The sequence below is a fragment of the Planococcus citri genome, chromosome 4, assembly GCF_950023065.1.
Source record: "Planococcus citri chromosome 4, ihPlaCitr1.1, whole genome shotgun sequence".
NCBI classification, from domain to species: domain Eukaryota; kingdom Metazoa; phylum Arthropoda; class Insecta; order Hemiptera; family Pseudococcidae; genus Planococcus; species Planococcus citri.
This window is the reverse complement of record NC_088680.1, coordinates 14,450,795-14,470,295: the sequence shown is the minus strand read 5'-3', so window position 1 is coordinate 14,470,295 and position 19,501 is coordinate 14,450,795. Positions and strand designations below refer to the sequence as shown.

The window sequence follows — 19,501 nt, the reverse complement described above, 5'->3', positions numbered from 1 at the left end:
CATGTGTTTAGTAACGTTCGATTTTGTTTTTCGATGATTTTGCTGGCTTTGTCATTTTCAAACCTTGAATACGCTTTTACACAACTCATATACTTTTAAAAAAATTCAATTGAGGTAGGTAAGATACATTTTTTGTTTTTGGTTTCATTTTTGCAGTTTTTCTAGCTTTTGGTTTTCAATACGATATCAATTTTTTATTTTTGTCTTTTAAATTTTCATTCAGTTTTTTCACATTGATTAAAATTAATATCATATCTAAATTATTGTTTGTGCTTTACGTGTTTAGTAATGTTTGATTTTATTTTTGGATGATTTTGCTGGCTTAGACTTTGTAAAAACTTGAAGAAACAATGTTCTAATACATAACGAGTAAGGTGAATATTAAAAAATAACTGTTACAAGTATGTACTATGTACCCATCAAATGGTGGTATTTTTTAATTTTGCATTTACCCCTGCCTGGCATAATTTCAAAATTCTTTTGGTTTGTGAGGAACCTCCAATGGTGGTTTAAGCCATTACCCAAGCTTATAATTGTTTTTGAGAACTTATAACTTGAGAAAAACATGCTCAATATTTTTGAATTTTTTTACATCTTCATCATATCTACGTAATTGAAAAACTTGTACTCATACTGTCATAGTAGATATGGCCTTTAGTACAAGGAATAATCCTCACGATTATTCCTTGGAATAAATTCTGTACCATAACCGTAAGTAGGCGAAGTACCACGAATAACCTAGAGAAGCGAGGTAGAATAGGTACCTATGATAGGTAGGGGGACTTAGTGTAATGAAGGTTGGTTTTAGTTGGCTCGGTCTAGTCTGTTTTTATAGCTTACCTAGGAACGTTTTAATACTGTAAAACATCGTGATTTTATCGGTTAAATATTGTCTTGTTAATTTATGTGCGAATTCGCGTAAATCTGTTCATTCATATACAAAGATATAAATCGTTTGTTAAAGTGAAATGTTAATAAATCGTGTAGCATTGAACTTTGGAATCGTTTATTTCGTGTATGAACTTTATTGAACGTATTCGTGGTGAAATTAACATTTGATGCAAAAGATAGAGTACAGTAAGATAGTCAGGAGTCTCTGAAAAACTGAATATATTATGTGAATATATCTTGCTGGTTGAACATTGGGTCTTAGGTCTTTCTCTCAGAATAAACTCTAGTCAACTTTTTATTAATATCTTTTCAATACGTGTATTATTAAAGTGAAATCAGCTCCCAAAAATTGTGGGAAAAAAAAGTTTCCCCAAGTCAAAATTGAAAAATTGAATAACAATCGAAAAAATGTACTTTTGAGTTATTGTTTAAATGCAAAATGAAAGATTCTCTCGCGTTTCATTGAAAAAATCACTCAAACGCCCATTTTGCAAATGATTAGGTTCGATTTTCCAATTTTCAAGCAGTGAATTTTCTCTTCTTTTTTACAACATCCAAATCCCTATTCCCTTATTCTTAAACACCCTGTATATTGAAAACTATTCGATACTGTAGTATATTAGCAGCACTGTGTGTAAATGAATATTCTGTATCTGTATGTATTGTAATTAATTATCGTACCTCGTACCTGTATAATAAAATCATTATCGAATGGAACTTTGCACCTAGTTATACTTTTCAAAGGTATCAATAGCAAACATCGATACCGAGAAATATCAATACCTAAAGGTTGGTTAATATTTTGAAAAAAAGATAACATTAAATAAAAATGTATAAGTAGTTTATCGCTATTTTTTCTTGCCATAGATGGCGTTTTTGTATTCTGTATTTTTTATTATTATTATTAAGCTCATAAGTTTTTTAAATGCCAAACGCGCAGCATTCTTAGGTAGCATTCGCAGCATTTGCAGCATTTGCTGAGTCAGTCATGAGACGAGCTCTGAAAATTTTAGATAAGGACATAATCATAAAATGGTGTGAGCCCTTCAATTCCATCAAAAAGACTAGTTCGCTAGACGTTTTAATTAATCAGTGTGATTCTTTTAAGACAAAATCCGAAAACTTATAGGCATTTACTGTAGAACAGATATACTTCCTTTTGCCCGGATATAGGTAAATTATTGTTTCTAAATTCGGCAATAGGCCATACATTTTTCATTATTTGTTTTTTTTTTATCATCATTTACTCATTTATAGCATATTATAGATACTTGAAGTACATAAAGAAGAATAATCACGTCATAGAAGTTCCACAATTTGAACTTGAACCGCTTGTGAACCAACATCAAAATGCAGTCACCATTATGGGTCCTGCTAGATCAGATTCACCGACTCCCAGGGATGGTTATAGCCTATCGGGCTGCATCATCGAGAAATTCGTTCATAATGACGTCAAGAACTCCACCTAGAGATTTATCAATTTATGCGAATTCAAATAGAAATGTTTTAGCACTTTGTGCTGTGTTTCGATTCCGTTGTATAACAACTGCTCCATCAAATATGTACCGACGTTAATTACCGTGTAAATATTTATGCCCAGAAAGAAGGAAGGAAGGGAGGGGGGAGGGGGAGAATATTTCATTTTTTATACTTATTTTTCAAGTTTATATTGAAATTTTTTTTCTTGTTTTCTTCAATGTTTACAGTTTTTTCACATAATTTCCTCAATTTTCGGGATGGTTAATTTTTTATTTCATTGTCATACACATGGTAAAATTTCTCATGTAAACTTCGGTTAAACGTACTAAGAAGAGTTGTGTAGTCCATCTTCAAAATTGAAGGAGCTGCATTCGATTTTTCTAAGAAAATTTTCAGCCCAGTTTTGAATTTTTAATCATGCGCCGTGTAACAATCAAGGTAGAAAGGTACACTTTTTCGTCAGTAGAATTTGTTTACTTTCATTTCGTTCGAAGCACATTGAGTAAAATTATCATTTCTAATTATTTTTTGTGCCTGAGTTGTGATCAGGTGAATATGTCGGTAAAGGTTCCTAGTTGGCACAACCACAAAATTGATATTTTTTGCATGAGGTCACAATTTTGCAATTACATGTCCCATTTTTGAATGTCTACACGTGGTTACTTCTCATGTATTCAGCGGTTCTCTGCAGATAGTTACTTATCGGACACATTTAGATTCAACTGTAGCACGTTGATTAGGTAAGATACATTTTTTGTTTTCTGTTTAATTTTTGCAGTTTTTCTTGCTTTTCGGTTTTCAATACAATATCAATTTTTTGTTTCTGTACTTGTACTTCGAATTTTGATTCATTTTTTTCACATTGATTGAAATCATCATTTCTAAATATTTTTTTATGCTTCATGTGTTTTTTTAGTAACGTCAGATTTTATTTCTTCGTAGGTGTGCAGACTAGGTATGGGCACCAGCGCCATAGCCTCAGGTCAACGATGTTGGTGTCACAAATTCACTAGTTTCAACAAGGATGAACACGATCAGAGATACCTGACTGTTTAATTATCAATCATCAAGGCAATAACATAACCAATTACTTGCTTCATTTCTGAATAATTCAATATATAATTTACTAGCTCTTTTCCGAAGTGGACTAAATCATTAATTTTTTTCACGTTGAGAAAGGCTAACATGCATCCTGAGAATGCAGGCTAATGTAAAATTTTTACTTACATTATTTCCCTTGAGCTGAATGGTGTAGAACAAATGCAAGTTTATTCCAACATTTAATTATAAAGCACGTTCTATCAACCGCAATCTCCCACCTCAAGGTATGTAAGGTCATTAATTAAGTTGGATGTTTCAGATTTTGTAATACGCGAACCATTTGATCCGTAATTGAGGAAATTTACAATGTGTTCTTCCCAAAAGTATCGAGTACAGGATGCACTTTCAAGGGAATCCATCCAGCTGTAATATTATATAAATACTTACCTACAATAAGAAAAAAAAAAACAGATGGAACCATCAAATATTGTTCAATTTGAATTTTCCCCATAAGCGGAGCAAACGACAATCTTGAACCAAGCTCAAAAATTTGTGAGATGGATCTCATAAAAAAATCAAACGTATATTCGCAAATAGACATGATAGATTTGAGACGAGTAATGTACAAGTACTAGGGGAGAGGGAGGATGTTTTGGACAGTTGCTGGTTTGACGAGTTGGTTTGATTTTTTTTTTACGGGGTTTTCACTATTATGTGGCAATGTTGTACCACAACTGATATTTCACAACATTTACCGGATACCAGCTCGTGTGATAAAAATATTTCAGTTTTTGTTTTGAAGTGCTGTTTTTGGAAAAAATTTTCATCTCACATTTTGAGCTCCTGAAAAATAACCATGAAGAATTTCATCAAGAGCCCAAGTAAAATGAAATCTCTGATTCCTTCTCAACAATAATCACTAATTACTTTTTCGTCAAAAGCTGATACTTTTTTCCCACAGCCAGTTGAAGTAGAAATGGCATAGTGGGAATGTTTTGGACACCGTGATAAATTAGTGTTAATTTGTCATGTTTGGGTGTAAGAATGCCTCAGTTTTATTCGACAAATTCCAGAAAAGACTTTTAATGAGTCTGGAATGATAAATGCTAATCAAGAACGATTTGAAGTTGCCTCCTGAAAATATGTTGATTCGAGCAGGCCAGCACTGGCTGAAAAATATGGCATAAAAAAGTCGACTCTTCAACATTGCCTCACTAATATTAAAAACAATCCGAGTCAACTGAAATTGAGTGAAATTGTGGACTGATGCTGACAATTGATTCCTAATGGATTGAAATTTGGGATTTACAAAAAATAAACATTCAAAAAAACATCATTTTTCAGCGTGTCCAAAACATCACCCATTTGTCCAACACATCCACCCAAAACGTGTTTTCTTCAAAGTCCACTGGTTTGTTCAATTGGGAACTTGGAAAAAAATTTTTTGAGTAGGTCAAAATGTGCACGTTGAGATCCTCTTTCAAATAAGACCAACCCCATCTTTCTAGGTGTTTCCTACTGCTCGCAATTTCAAATTAAAGAAAAGTGTCCAAAACATCCTCCCTCTCCCCTATAGGTAGGTATAAAATATTCCATGGAATTGTTCTATGTTTTCTTGGGAAACTGTTTTGGTCTGTTTTCTTCTGGTTTTCAATATTATCACAATAAACCTCAAGTGAAAATTTTTGACATTTTACCAAATTCTTATTAGAAAAAAAAATGTTTCTAAAAATACTACAAAAATTGAAATTTTTAATAATGTTAAACTGTAGGCAAAGTGATTTTTAAAAAAATCAGAGAAAAAAATTACAAAATACAAAATAGTTACGTACCAAAAAAAGTTTTTAAAGCAAGTCCATTTTTTATAATTTTTTTTCAAAGTAAGTATAGTTTGTTATATTTTTTTTTTAATTTAATTTTTTAAAAATGCTTATTTAAAAAAAGTTGAATTGAGCAATCCTACTCAAAAATCAACTTTTCCAACCTATGAAGTTGTTACTTTTTCAAAATAGATTTTTCATTTTTTCATTTCCACTTTTTTCAGTTTTTTTGAAAACCCCCAAAAAAAGCATGAATGTTGAAGACATAATGGATATCATATATTTTGTGCCAAACACACTGTCCACGGTCTCGGTACTCATTCATTTCTACAAGTTTTTCAGATCTACATCTCAACAAAATCTTACTTCAAAGTAAGTACGAATTTTTCTATTTTTTCGTTTGTGAAAGAAGGATTAGGACGAATTTAAAAAAATGATCTGAATCAGAATCACTAATCACTGCTGAAAAAAGTGAAATTAATCATTTCTGATTATAAGTAATTGTAGGTATTTTTTTTAGTATAAAATGCTATTGATTCTACTTATAATATTTTTAGTTTGTGAATTAATATCTTCAAAATATGCCCATTTCTGCCTTCTTTTTCAAAACTTTCGATGAATTGCGTTCTTCAAATTTAAAAATTACCACAATAAGATGTTATATGTTGGTTTGATTGAACAAAATTTCACGAAAATGCATAAAATGAAGCGAAAAAACTCGTTAAAATGGCATAAAAACCATTTAAAAACGAGTCAAAATTGATACAACATCTCAAAATTCAGGAAAAATTTAGTGAAAATCAAAATTTTTTGTGGTTTTGCATTCATTTGAATTTCTTGTTTTTTTTTTGCCTTTAAAGTATTCTTTTTTTAAATCAGAGAAATACCAGTAAGTAAAAAAGTTTGTTTTTTAGTTTTTTTAAACACATTATCTTTTTAATTGACGTATTTCCTGTTTTTGAGTTTACATTTTCAGTTTTTTTATGATCATTTCTTTCCATACTGAAATGATAAATTTAAAAATTTTATATTTTTTTGATCGAATACTTTTTCTATTTTCTCCTCTGGATCTGAAAAAATATCAGTAAAAAAAGTTTCTTTTTTCTAACTCTTTTTTAGATTGTTTTTATTTTCAATATGCGAATTGTCTGTTTCTTGGTTTTAATTTTTTGGTTTCTTAATTCTTATCGTTAAAATTATCATTTTTTTTTTCAAAATGAAAAATGGTTACTTAAATTGTTGAAAAACCACTATTTCGTTTTTAATCCTACAGGGTAGGAAGGGGGTAGAGTGTCTGCTTCCTGATTTTTCACCTTATTTGCTCTTTAGATATTATGTAAGTAAGTACCTATGCATTTTGTTTTTGATATTTTTATTTTGTTTTGTAATCATTGTTTTGCTGAAATTGTTGTCTTTGTGGGAAGAGAAATTTATGGTAGGGTATGAAAAGTTGATTATGTTGCGTAGGTAGATATGTATGTACTTTAGTACCCTATCATTTAATTTTTTTATCTACCAAGACAAGATCAAGGTTCACAGTTACATATTATAGTTGACGTGCATGATTTGTGCAAGTGTTCCTACTCGTACCATAGAAAAATATTAGTGCGCATTTAGAGTATAATTGTAAGTAATTTTTTAAAGTGCTATATTTTCATGAATATAATGACCAGATCAAGTTCAAATTACCTCTTGACTATTTTATTTTGCTAACTAACGTCGAAAGTTTCGTTATTTTTATTTTGTAATATATCTTGGAAGGGATTTGCTATAAAAATTTCCCTATAATAAATCACTTAATTACATATGTATAAGTGTGCTTTTTGAGATTGATTGTAAGTAATGTTTCAAAGTAGGTACATATTATATTTTCGCACATAATCACCTGATTAAGTTCAAATTAACTTTTGACTAAGTAAGTATTTCTTTTTGCTGACTAACATCAATAGTTTTGTTATTTTCGTTTTTATTTTGTAGTATATCTTGGAAGGGATTTGCTATAAAAATTACCCTAAAACACTCTCTTTGTTAAGTACAAGTGTGCATTTTGAGTTTGATTGTAAGTAATTTAAGTGTTATGTTTTCACTAATAATTATAATGACCTGATCAAGTTCAAATTAACTTTTGACTATTTTCTTTCGTTAACTACTCGTAACGTCGATAGTTTTGTTATTTTAGTTTTTATTTCATAATATATCTTGGAGGGGATTTGCTATAAAAATTCCCCTAAAAAGTCTCTTTTTTTATGCACACTGAATAATTCGATGTATAAATTTAGTAGGTAATACATAGCTCTTTTCCAAAGTGGACTTAATCTTTATTTTTTCCACATTGAGAAAGGCAGCCATCCTCAGAGTGCAGGCTAATGCAAAATTTTTACATTAAGCTTATTCCATTGAGCGGAAGCTTTTTATTTTGTTATTCTCAATGTTAAAAAAATAGACTTGCCGCACTTTGGAAACGAGCTTCATCAATGATGAAAAATAATTACGACATTGTGTAAGTATACATACAGCGTGTTTCACAGGAACTCGACAATTCTAAACTTGAATTACTCCTTGAAAAAGTATGACTTGAATTATTATCCCTACAAACTAGCAGTCACCCAAAAGTTAGAGGAAGGCGACCATGCCAAAAGAAAAAGTTTCGCCGAAAAAATGCTTGAAAAAATTGAAGAAGAAACGATTGATCCCAACAAGATTTTGATGACTGACGAAGCCTACTTCCACTTGACAGGTACTGTAAACAAGCAAAACTATTTATGTTCGGTGGTTGGTTGAAAGAATTCTTGAAATTTTCATCACAAAGAACAACAAAGTGATGGCCACAGCACATCAGGAGGCTAAACCTCCAACAGATTGCATCCCATTTCGTCTACTTAAGGACCTAACACGCGCTACTGATGAAATAGACCTGAAATCTGCCCAAACACACATGAATACGTTCATTCACCCTCATATTCGTCATATTCTGACTATTTTTTCCATTATTTAGTCATATTTTGGAAATTTTAGTCAAAAAATCCTTTTTTGGGAATTTTTTTTTCATTAAAAATTAGAAAACTAGAGAAACAAAACAAAGGGCATACTTAGCCGGTTTAGTATGGTGATTTGGCCCCCGAAACAGGTATTGACCACACCCGCCCCAAAAGGTCAACCATGATGAGAAAAAACTGTGATGAAAATTTTGGACCCCTAGAGCAAGTATTTTGGGGGGGGAGGGGCTAAAATGTGTTTTTTCTTCTTAATTGTCTCATTTTTCACCAAATGCTGATAAATAGTTCGCGTTTTTTTAGATGGGTTCTAGGTAGTCCAAAGAACAAAACCAATTTAGGAAAAAAATTTTGGGCAATTTTTTGGGGGGGTTTTGCCCTTTTTAAAATTTTGAGCCGCCATTTTGTAATGAAGGGTCAAAGTGACAATGGAATTTTTTTAGTCCAAACACGCGTTATTTATCCGTAAACATACCATAAAAATTTTAAAAATTTTGGAGTCGTGGAAGTTGGTCAAAAAAAATAAAAACTGACCACCCTTTGCATTATTCACTACCTATAAGTCGCATCTACTATACTAGACTATGCAATATAATGTAGGTAAATGACTACAAGTTATGGGAAAACAGCAATTAACTGTTGATTTTTATAAAATCATTTCATTCTGGAGTCAACAGAAAATGTTTTTGTGGGGTCCTAACCTCCCACCCACCTTCCCTCTCCCCCTCAAATTGTTATTTTGATGGAAAATCAAACCGCCGATATGGGAATCGTTTTCATATGAATCGAACCTTCTGGAAACGAATTTGCAGTCGAATTTACGCTTAAACCATTTTTTTGTCCACCCCTCCCTTCCCCTGAATATTAATTCGTCATTTTAGCACGTGTGGGTAGGTAAGCATGCCTTATGAGTCTCACCTACACATAAGTTACAAGTTATGGATAAACCAGCAATCAACCATTAACTTTTATAATATCATTTTATTCTGGAGACAACAAAAAATATTTATGTAGGGCCCAAACATCTGCCCCCCCCCCTCAAATTGTCATTTTGATGGAAAATCAAGCCGCCGATATGGGAATCGTTTTCACATGAATTTTTTTGTGGTTGGATTTCTGACCATCTTGGTCTTGTACATACGATATTGAAAATTTTCTTTTGGTTTTTTGTTTTTGAAAAATTACCTAAGTGTTTGAATAGTTGCTTAAAATATTAGTGGTATTGAAGGTTACCCGCCTTAACCAATGCAAGATCCTACACCTGTTCTCATTCCTGTTGCCAATCGTATTTCATATTCCCGTACTCAATTTTCCCAAGTTACATCCCTCCTAGAGACTAGAATTACGCCAATACATTCTGTATAAAATTCCCAAGGTGAATATAAACGGAAACTGTTAGGTACTACAAATACTCGTATGTACACATCGAATGGCAGTAAGTATTCTTCAATTACCCCTGTCTGGCGTAATTGTAAAATTTTTTTGGTTTGTGAAAAACCTCCAATAGTGGAAGAAGTATGCTACAAGTGGTACAAGCCATTTACCCAAGCTTAAAATTGTTTTTGAGAACTTATAACTTAAGAAAGACATGTTGAATATTTTGATTTTTTTTCCATCTTTATGATATCTAATTGAAAAACTTATACTCATACATATATATTATTAATGTGAAATCAGCTCCCAAAATTTGAGGAATGTGTGTACGTAGTATAGTGCTTTCTCTTTGAAATGGAACTATTTTTAATCAACGAATTTCCTTGTTTCCTTACAGTTTTTGTAAAGAAAGCCACATTCTCACTGACTTTGAAATACAATCACGGAGCATTGGCTTGTCGCTGCGATTGGGACGGATCGTTGAGTTTCAAATGCGAGAAATTCGGTGGCCAGTGTCCCTGTTGAGAAAACGTGATAGGAAAACGATGCGATAACTGCAAAACCGGTTACTTCGGTTTTCCCAATTGTAGATCGTGTAATTGTTCTTCAACCGCTGTTTGTGATCCGAATACAGGTGAGTTGACTCATCCATGTAATGTTAAAACCATCGGGTGAGTTTAAATTAAAATTTAATCGTGTTCCAGGCGACTGTATCTGCCTTCATAATGTAATCGGCGAGAAATGCAATCAATGTCAAGCTTTCACCTACGGTTTCGATCCAATTATCGGTTGCGAAGATTGTAATTGTGCGTATCAGGGCATGAAAAATAATAATTTGCAGTGCAATTTGTTTACCGGAGCTTGCAGGTAAGATTCGTGTTAACTAATCATAAGTATGTATTGTACAGAATTCTGTTATGGAGTGCATGTTCTTTATACCTCCTTATTTATCGCCAGATGTATGAAGAATATCGAAGAAAGAACTTGCGACAGATGTGTGGCCGGATTCTACGCTTACCCACATTGTGTAAAATGTACTTGCGATTTGAGAGGAACCACTGATTAGTACAGTCATTTTAGCAAAATTTTTAGTCGAACCTCGAAAAAATTGGGGGCAAGCTGAATTTCACATTATTTGTTCAGATTGGTCTCTAAAACAACCCATCAAAAGTTGCACCCCGCAACTTGACCACTACCCCCGCAAGAGGTCATTAACCTTTGCCGAAACATGCTTTTCGGCTTTATCGCCGAAATGAAGGGTCCGAGAGGGAAAATGTTCAAATAAATATTATTCCACGTTAAATTTCCTATCACCATGACCAGTTCAGTTTTTCCCAAAATGGCGATTTCACCCTTACTAAGGAGGGGGTAAAGTTGTCAATTTTATGAAAATTGTTTTAAAAAATGAAAATCGACAATTTAGAACGTGAACTTGATTCACGGTACACTCGAAAATATTTTGACCAAAGTTGCACACCGCGACCTGTATGCTATCCCCGCAAGAGGTCATTAACCTTTGTCAATCTACGTTTTTTGGCTATATCGCCGAAATGAAGGGTCGGAGGAAAAAATTTATTGGACTACAATTATTCTACGGCAAATTTCCTATAAGCATGACCAGTTTCAGTTACAATATACATATTTTTCGATTTTTGGTGAATTTTTGAAAATCAAGTTTAGGTCAAAAATGAGAAAAAAAATCAAAATTTTACCAAATTGAGATAAAAAGCTGAAATTGGGGAAATACCCAATTTTCGACCTGCCAAATCGGTTGGAAACTATTTCAAACCGTTTTGAGCAGTTCTGGAGCTTCCAGCACATTTTCGAAACTTGAAATTCCCACAAAATTTAATCAAATGAAGTTGGAAAGCGGAAATTCACGCTGCAATCCAATTTATACACCTATTAAGTCGACTTCTGGTGGGTTTGAGTCATGCAACCTTTTGAAAATTCTTGGAGGCTCCAGTAGATTTTTGAAACTTGCAATTTCCACAAAATTTCATCAAAAGCAGTTGGAGAGCTAAAATGTATTCTGTAAACTGATTTCAATACGCTAGGGAGTCGACTGCAAGTAGATTTCAAGTCGATTTTGAGCCTCCAGCAATTTTTTGAAAATGACTGGAGCCTCCAGCAGATATGTCAATGCTCGAAATTTCTATAAAAATTAACCAAACAGAGTTGGAAATCCAAAATTCACAGCATAAGTATTCCAATTTCAATACGTTATCAAGTCGACTGCAGGTTTTGGTTCAAGTCATTTTGTCGCCTCCAGCGACATTTCCAAAATTCCTAGAGCCTCTAACAGATTTTAGAACCTTGAAATTTCATAAGAAGCAGTTGGAAAACTAAAATTCACTCTGTAAACTAATTTCAATACGCTATAAAGTCGACTACCGGTAGATTTCAAGTCGTTTTGTAGCCTCCAGCAACTTTTTGGTAACGAATTATCGAAGCCTCTAGCAGATTTTTCAATGCTCGAAATTTCCATAAAATTTTACTCAACAGAGACACCCCATTTTTGACATTATTCTGAGATGGGTTACAGGCAGTTTCAATCCGTTTTGAAGTCTCCAGCAGATTTTTAGAAAATTCTGTTTTTCAAAAAATTCCACAAAATCTATCCCAATCAACTTTCGGATTTCAAACTCCATTTGATGAAATTTTGTGCATAGAAATTGCATGTTTCAAAAATCTACTGGAGCCTCCAAGAATTTTCAAAAGGTTGCATGACTCAAACCCACCAGAAGTCGACTTAATAGCGTGTAAAAATTGAAGAGCTCTATTCCAAAGTGGGTTAAGACATTTCAAAAAAAAAGCATGTTTTACGGAGATTTTTACTTCAAAAGTGGGTTAAGTGATCGATTTTTCAAAGTAAATTTTTCTACAAGTAATTGTTCTATGCCCAAAGAAAGAAAAGGTGCACCGACCTTTGGAAACAGAACAAATTTCAGCATCAAAAACTTTAAACGCATTTTTTGGAGGAACAATGACTTAACCCACTTTGGAATAGAGCTCTTCAATTGTATTGCAGCGTGAATTTCCGCTTTCCAACTTCATTTGATTAAATTTCGTGGGAATTTCAAGTTTTGAAAATGTGCTGGAGGCTCCAGAACTGCTCAAAACGGTTTGAAATAGTTTCCAACCGATTTGGCAGGTCAAAAATAGGGTATTTCCCCAATTTCAGCTTTTTATCTCAATTTGGTAAAATTTTGATTTTTTTTCTCATTTTTGGCCTAAATTTGATTTTTAAAAATTCACCAAAAATCGAAAAATATGTATATTTTAACTGAACTGGTCATGCTTATGGGAAATTTGCCGTAGAATAATTTTAGTCCAATAACTTTTTTCTTCCAACCCTTCATTTCGGCGATATTGCCAAAAAACGTAGATTGACAAAGGTTAATGACCTCTTGCGGGGTTAGCATACAGGTCGCGGTGTGCAACTTCGGTCAAAATATTTTCGAGTGTACCGTGAATCAAGTTCACGTTCTAAATTGTCGATTTTCATTTTTTAAAACAATTTTCATAAAATTGACAACTTTACCCCCCCTTATAGTAAGGGTGAAATCGCCATTTTGGGAAAAACTGAACTGGTCATGGTGATAGGAAATTTAACGTGTGTGATGACACATGTAGGCAAAATATACGTAAAGTTAAAATCTGTTAAAAAACGTAATATCGGCTGGCGCCACACAGCCTCACAGCCATAAAAATATGACGCGTGCCGAACGTTGGTAAACCACTGACCATCCTTCCGAGTTGCTAATGTGCAACAAACGGTTCGTAATTGCAGTTATTGCACATTACGAACCGTAAGCAATTTAAGTCAAAATGTCTAAGCAATTTAAGTCAAAATGTCTAAGCAATTTAAGTCAAAATGTCTTTTTAGCCAACCCTTTACATGATGATTTTTCCCTACAAATACTCTGGTGAGTCCAGGGTTTGGGATGATTCGGATTTCTGTCTTCTTGTCGTAAGACGTTTTTTAAGTTAAAGCTTTCGGTGTTAAGCTTGTAAATACTAGTGTATATTCGAGAATAAAGTGAAAGTTTTAATTATTCAATTTGTCAATTATTTAATTGAAAAGGTCCGTAAGACCCATCACAATTTGGCGCCCAACGAAAAAGAGCTTTGAAAGCTTTCGCGAATCAATTGAATTTTCGTGATTTTAAATTAAAAATTGTTTTTCTCGAAACGTAATTGAATACTTGAATTTTTTCGGCAAATTATTTGAATTTTCGTGATTTTGAGTAAACTTTCAATTGAATTTTTCTTCTCGTACCTAGTTTGAATTCGTGAATTTTTTTTTCCAGTCATAAACGTAATTGAATACTGGAATTTTTTTTAAATTGAAGTTGTGAATTTTTTATCAGAGATTTTTTTTTGGTGAATCTCAACCAATTTTTACGAATTTTAACGAATTTTTGTGAAGTTTTTGTGTCCGAATCTGTAAAATCAAAACCGTGAATTTTTCATCGGAGATTATTTTTGTGTCAATTTCAACGAATTTTTGCGAATTTCTACAAATTTTCCTGAGGTTTTTCATTTCCGAATCTGTGAAGAAGTTCTTCTTGGAGGTCAACAGACGATTATTTCCTGGAAAGTGGTTTTCAAGTCAATTTTTCAATTCAATTTTCAAGGTAATTTTTCATCCTATATTATATTTTCAGTTTATCTTCTCAGAATAATTGCTTTTTTTTGGTGCTTTTTTGTGCTTTTTTTCCAATTTAAAAATATGTGTGCTTATTTCATATAATGAACGCTATTATTAAGTTTTTTAGAAATCTTTTTTCAAAATCAAACAAAAACAAAAACGCTCCTTCAAAATTAATTTTTGAAAATTCAGATACTGAACTGTACTTTTACGAATACAAGAGAAATCATAACACAAAACCGAACAAAATACCAAAAAATACAACTAAAACTATTGACGTTGAGTTACAGATAACAAAAAGACAAACTTTACCAAAAACTGAAAATTCTGATGACATTTATTGGTATCAGCCAAATTTGCAATTCAGATTTGATGAAACAGATCTAAATTGAATTTTTCTCTTTCTTTCTTTTATTTTTCATGAGTGAGTGTATATTCGAGAATAAAGTGAAAGTTTTAATTATTCAATTTGTCAATTATTTAATTGAAAAGGTCCGTAAGACCCATCACACGTGGAATAATATTTATTTGAACATTTTCCCTCTCGGACCCTTCATTTCGGCGATAAAGCCGAAAAACATGTTTCGGCAAAGGTTAATGACCTCTTGCGGGGTGCAACTTTTGATGGGTTGTTTTAGAGACCAATCTGAACAAATAATGTGAAATTCAGCTTGCCCCCAATTTTTTCGAGGTTCGACTAAAAATTTTGCTAAAATGACTGTACTACTAAACTGGATGATGGAAATTATTACGTAATTTATGTGTATTTTCCCATAGACTGGTTGGAAATATCTTTCGAAATCGGTGTACCCGAATATAGTCCTTCTTCTGGAATAGCCTTGGCAGTGGAACAGTGTCATTGTCCTTCCAACTACGTCGGATTGAGTTGCGAAGAATGTGCTGACGGGTATTACAGATCTTCCACCGGTCTTTTTGGTGGTAATAGTATACCTTGCCAGTGCAACGGACACACTGCCACTTGCGATAAAGCGACTGGAGTTTGCATTGTGAGTATTATACCACTGTTTTTCGTGTCGTCGAGTTCAGTACTTATTATTTTGAAATTGGATCAATAATCGTGACGATTGTTGTTTTTTTCAGGATTGTAAACATAATACCACAGGAGATCATTGCGAGAAGTGCAAAATGGGATATTATAGAAATTCTACGGTCGGATCGCCGAATGATTGTTTGATTTGCGCGTGTCTTTGCCGATACATTCGAACAAGTGAGTCTTTTTTGAAATTGATTTTATTCGAGCGTGCTTATTTTTGGGGGAAGGAAACTCAATATTATGATGTATTCAGTGTTACCAGCTCTGACGAATTTTTTCGTATTAGCAGTTTATATCGAGTGAATCGAAATTGTGAAGGGCTATGTGCCTTTTTTTAAACCACCCCTTCCCCCTTTCCCGGAGAATTGCGGTTTGCATAATATTTTAAAAAAATATATTTTTGGGCCCAATTTTCGCCACAAAAAAAGTCCTGAAATTGTGATATGGGCCATTGGGCAGCTTTTATTTTAAGATAATTCTTTCTACATCACATTATAAGTATTAATTTATCGACGTGTTTTCAAGCATTTATGTACTTCAGTCATGGATAAAGAAAATGAAATATTTTGAGCCTGATTTTTGTTCTCAGAGAATGCTCCTTATTCTCAAAATGTACCACTATAGGCAGCTTCAATTCAAAATCGAAATTGGCTCAATCAGTTTAACTAGATTTTATCGTCTCAAGTTGATTCCATTGACTTCGATCAACTATGTACAGTAGACTCCCAATTATCCGACTCCGAATTATCCGACTTTCGGGTTATCCGATACAAATTTATCCGACTTACATTTCGCATTATCCGACCCACCAAGGTCGGATAATCCAAAAAACCCCTAATTTTTGATTTTGGAGTGTAACTAATGATGCAGTATGCAGCATTTTGTATTCTAACAGTGTTATTTTCCTTGAAATTGATCCAACTTATCTCAAAAAATTATAATTTGAGTCAGTATTTCATTGTCTTTTATGTACAAAAGTACATTATTTCTGTTTATTCGTCATTTTTTTGTTTTTTTGTTCCTTCTTTAAGCCAAAACTTGATTTTCTGAATAATAAATTGTCTTCTCAAGCTTATAATGCACTTAATTTCTACACTAAAAACATCCATTTCGGATTATCCGACTTTTTTGGTATCCGACTTACCCCCCCCCCCCCCCCCCCCCCCGATTAGGTCGGATAATTGGGAGTCTACTGTACTATGTAATTCATTCGGATTGTCAAAGTCTTGCTTTTTGCCAAAAATTGACAAAAATCTCGCTTTCTCGGTCTAATTTTATTTTTTTTTTTCAAAAATTCCCTAAAAGTCCCGACGCTTTTTTGTGTAATTGCCAAAAAAACTTTTCTTTTGCTGAAATTTCAATTTTTTTTCGATTTATTCAAGTGTTGCTTTTGTCAAAAATTTACAAAAATTTTCGCTTTTTAGAAAAATTGCCAATGATTGTCACTTTTTTCAAAAAATTCCAAAATATCCCTCTGTTTCTTCCAAAGTTATCAGAAATTCTTACTTTTTCGACCAAAACTGCAAAAAAATATCCGTAAAATCTTGATTCCTGCTAAAATTCTCAAAATCGTGCTTTTTGCAAAAATTGACGAAAACTGTCACCTGTTTTTCAAACTTTCCAAAAAGTCTCCCTGTTTTGACAAATTTTGTCTAAAATCCGAATGTCTTTTCTTTTGCAGAAATTGTCAAAATCTTGAGTTCTGCCAATAATTCTCCAAAATGGTTACTTTTTCGATCAAAATTTACAAAAATTTTCGCGTTCTAGCAAAATGGTCAATTTTTTTGAAAAAATTTCAAAAAGTCTCACAAAAATTGTCCAAGTACTGCTTTTTTGACAGAAATTTTGAAAAGAATATATATTTGTAGGCCCTCAATTAGATAATTAACTAGTAAAAATGGTCCTACTTTTTTCTAAAATTGTCGTAGTCTTATCATGATTTACCGCTTACTTACAGTTTGCCACTGAACTACATGGGTTACATTGGATAAGAAAAGATAATATAGGTAAGCAAGGTGAAAAAGAAATGCCAAATATGTGACAGATCAATGAAAGTGACTAATCGTTAACTTATGGGTTGTTCAATAGTTTGAAAATAGTAATAAATATGTTATCCAATTATTTTGAAACACGTAGTTTGTGATTGTTTTTTCTTGCCATAGGGTGATGGCGATTTTGTCTTATTCTGTATTTTATATTATACATATTTGTTAGAACTGAAAGCTCGTAAGTTTTTTGTTAGTTGAAGAATTGTGAACTTCTAGACTGTGTTCAGTCAAGTTGTATGGAAGTTTTCTGCTCATGTACATATTTGTTGAAATGGATTATTAAAATAATGTTGAATTATAATTATGAAAAAAATAAAGTGTAATATTTATACAATGGTGTAGAAGAAATGCAAGTTTATTCTAACATTTAATTAAAAAGCACGTTCTATCAGCCGCAATCTCCCACCTCAAGGTGTAAGGTGATTAATTTAGTTGAATGTTACAGATTTTGTAATAAGTGAACCATATTATGATCCTGTAATAGGAAACATTTACTATGTGTTTTTCCACGCATATCATGCACAGGGTGCACTTTTAAAGGCATTCGCCCAGCTGTTATATTATATAAATACAATAAGAAAAAAAAAACAGATGGAACTATCAGAGATCGTTCAATTCGAATTTCTCCATAAGTGGAGCAAATGATAATCTAGATCCAAGCTCGAAAATATGTGAAATAAATTTAACGAAAAAATCCCATGATATGGTAAAATTTCTTACATAAACTTTGGTTAAAAAAACTAAGAAGAGTTGTGTAGTCCATCTTCAAAATTGAAGGGGCTAAATTCGATTTTTCTGAGAAAAATTTCCAGCCCATGTTTGAGTTTTTAATCATGCGCCATGCAACAATTAGGGAAAGTAGAAAGGTACGCTTTGGGGCAATGAACAGAAAATTTTGTCTACATTTTGTTGATGGCATTGATCATTCAGATATATATGCGACCCTGAGAGAATGTTTCGCATCTACTAAGTAGGTATTTGAAAAAAAAATGCATAAAAAATAGTCAATTTTTGTTAATTTTTGGGAATGGCTAGAAAAGTTGTCGTCTTTGTAGTGTACCATTATCATAAGTGTTTCTGAAGAACAAAAAATTGCTCGCCTTTACAATGGCGCAAACCCAATATTTCTACCTCATCGCTTTGTTCCAATAATTCGACTATTTTATTTCAAGAAAAATATCAATAAAAATTACTGCCATGATTTTCTAAATTTTGTTGAAAATTGAAGGCTTTGTAACTAAATGAAGTACATACATAAATTATAAAGATAGGATTCATGACATTGAAAACAGCAGATTTTTGTGCTTCAGAAACATTTAGAATAATAATACTCATACCCAAAAAGGACAACTTTTCGCGTCGTTCTCAAAATTTAAAAAAATTGACAATTTTTTGAGCAATTTTTAAAAAAAATATTAGATGCGATACATTGTCTCGAGGTTGTTCATTAGAATGATTGATTCCATTAACAAAATCCAGATAACGTTTGCTATCCATTGCCACAATAAAGCGCATCTTTCTACCTTTCTTGGTTGTTGCATAGCGCATGATTGGAAATTTAAAACTGAGTTGGAATTTAAAAATAAAAAAAAATCATAGTAAGTATTTGGCCCCTTCGTTTTGAAGATACTGCTCAAGCACATAATAAAGACTTTTGTTCTTTTGGCAAGTATTATCGCCTCGATCAGGCTTAGGTAACTTACGAAGTTGAAACACCCACGATGCTGGTCGAAGAATTCAGCGATTTCGTTTATTAGTCGAATGATTTTGAATTTTATTTGCGATCTAGTTATTGTATACAAATACTACATAAGTTACGAATACCTACGTCGTCTCTTTTAAGGCAAAAAAATAAATACAGTAGACTTCCGCTTATCCGGCTTCCGCTTATCCGGACAGCCGTATTATCCGCACGAAAAGAAATTCTCCTTATTATCCGGACTTCTCGATTATCCGGACTAAATCCGTATTATCCGGACAAGTACACATGAATTACATACGAATACATGCTCAAAAATTTTTGTTATCTTTGTTTTTGGTTTGTTTTTCTCTATTTTGTGAAGAAATAAAATCCATCTTTTGCACCTTTCATTAAAAATTACAAAAATACACCATTATCATCAAAAAAACAGTCATTTTCGGCCAAA

At 32.6% G+C, this 19,501-nt stretch overlaps 1 long non-coding RNA gene across 1 annotated transcript; it reads left to right on the top strand.

The window, feature by feature from the left end:
• Positions 1–14,913: 14,913 nt before the first annotated feature.
• On the top strand, positions 14,914–17,671 carry LOC135843572 (uncharacterized). The gene is made up of 3 exons (XR_010558349.1): positions 14,914–15,259; positions 15,354–15,480; positions 17,264–17,671. It is a non-coding gene; the product is annotated as an uncharacterized LOC135843572 (long non-coding RNA).
• The last annotated feature ends 1,830 nt before the right edge of the window (positions 17,672–19,501 follow it).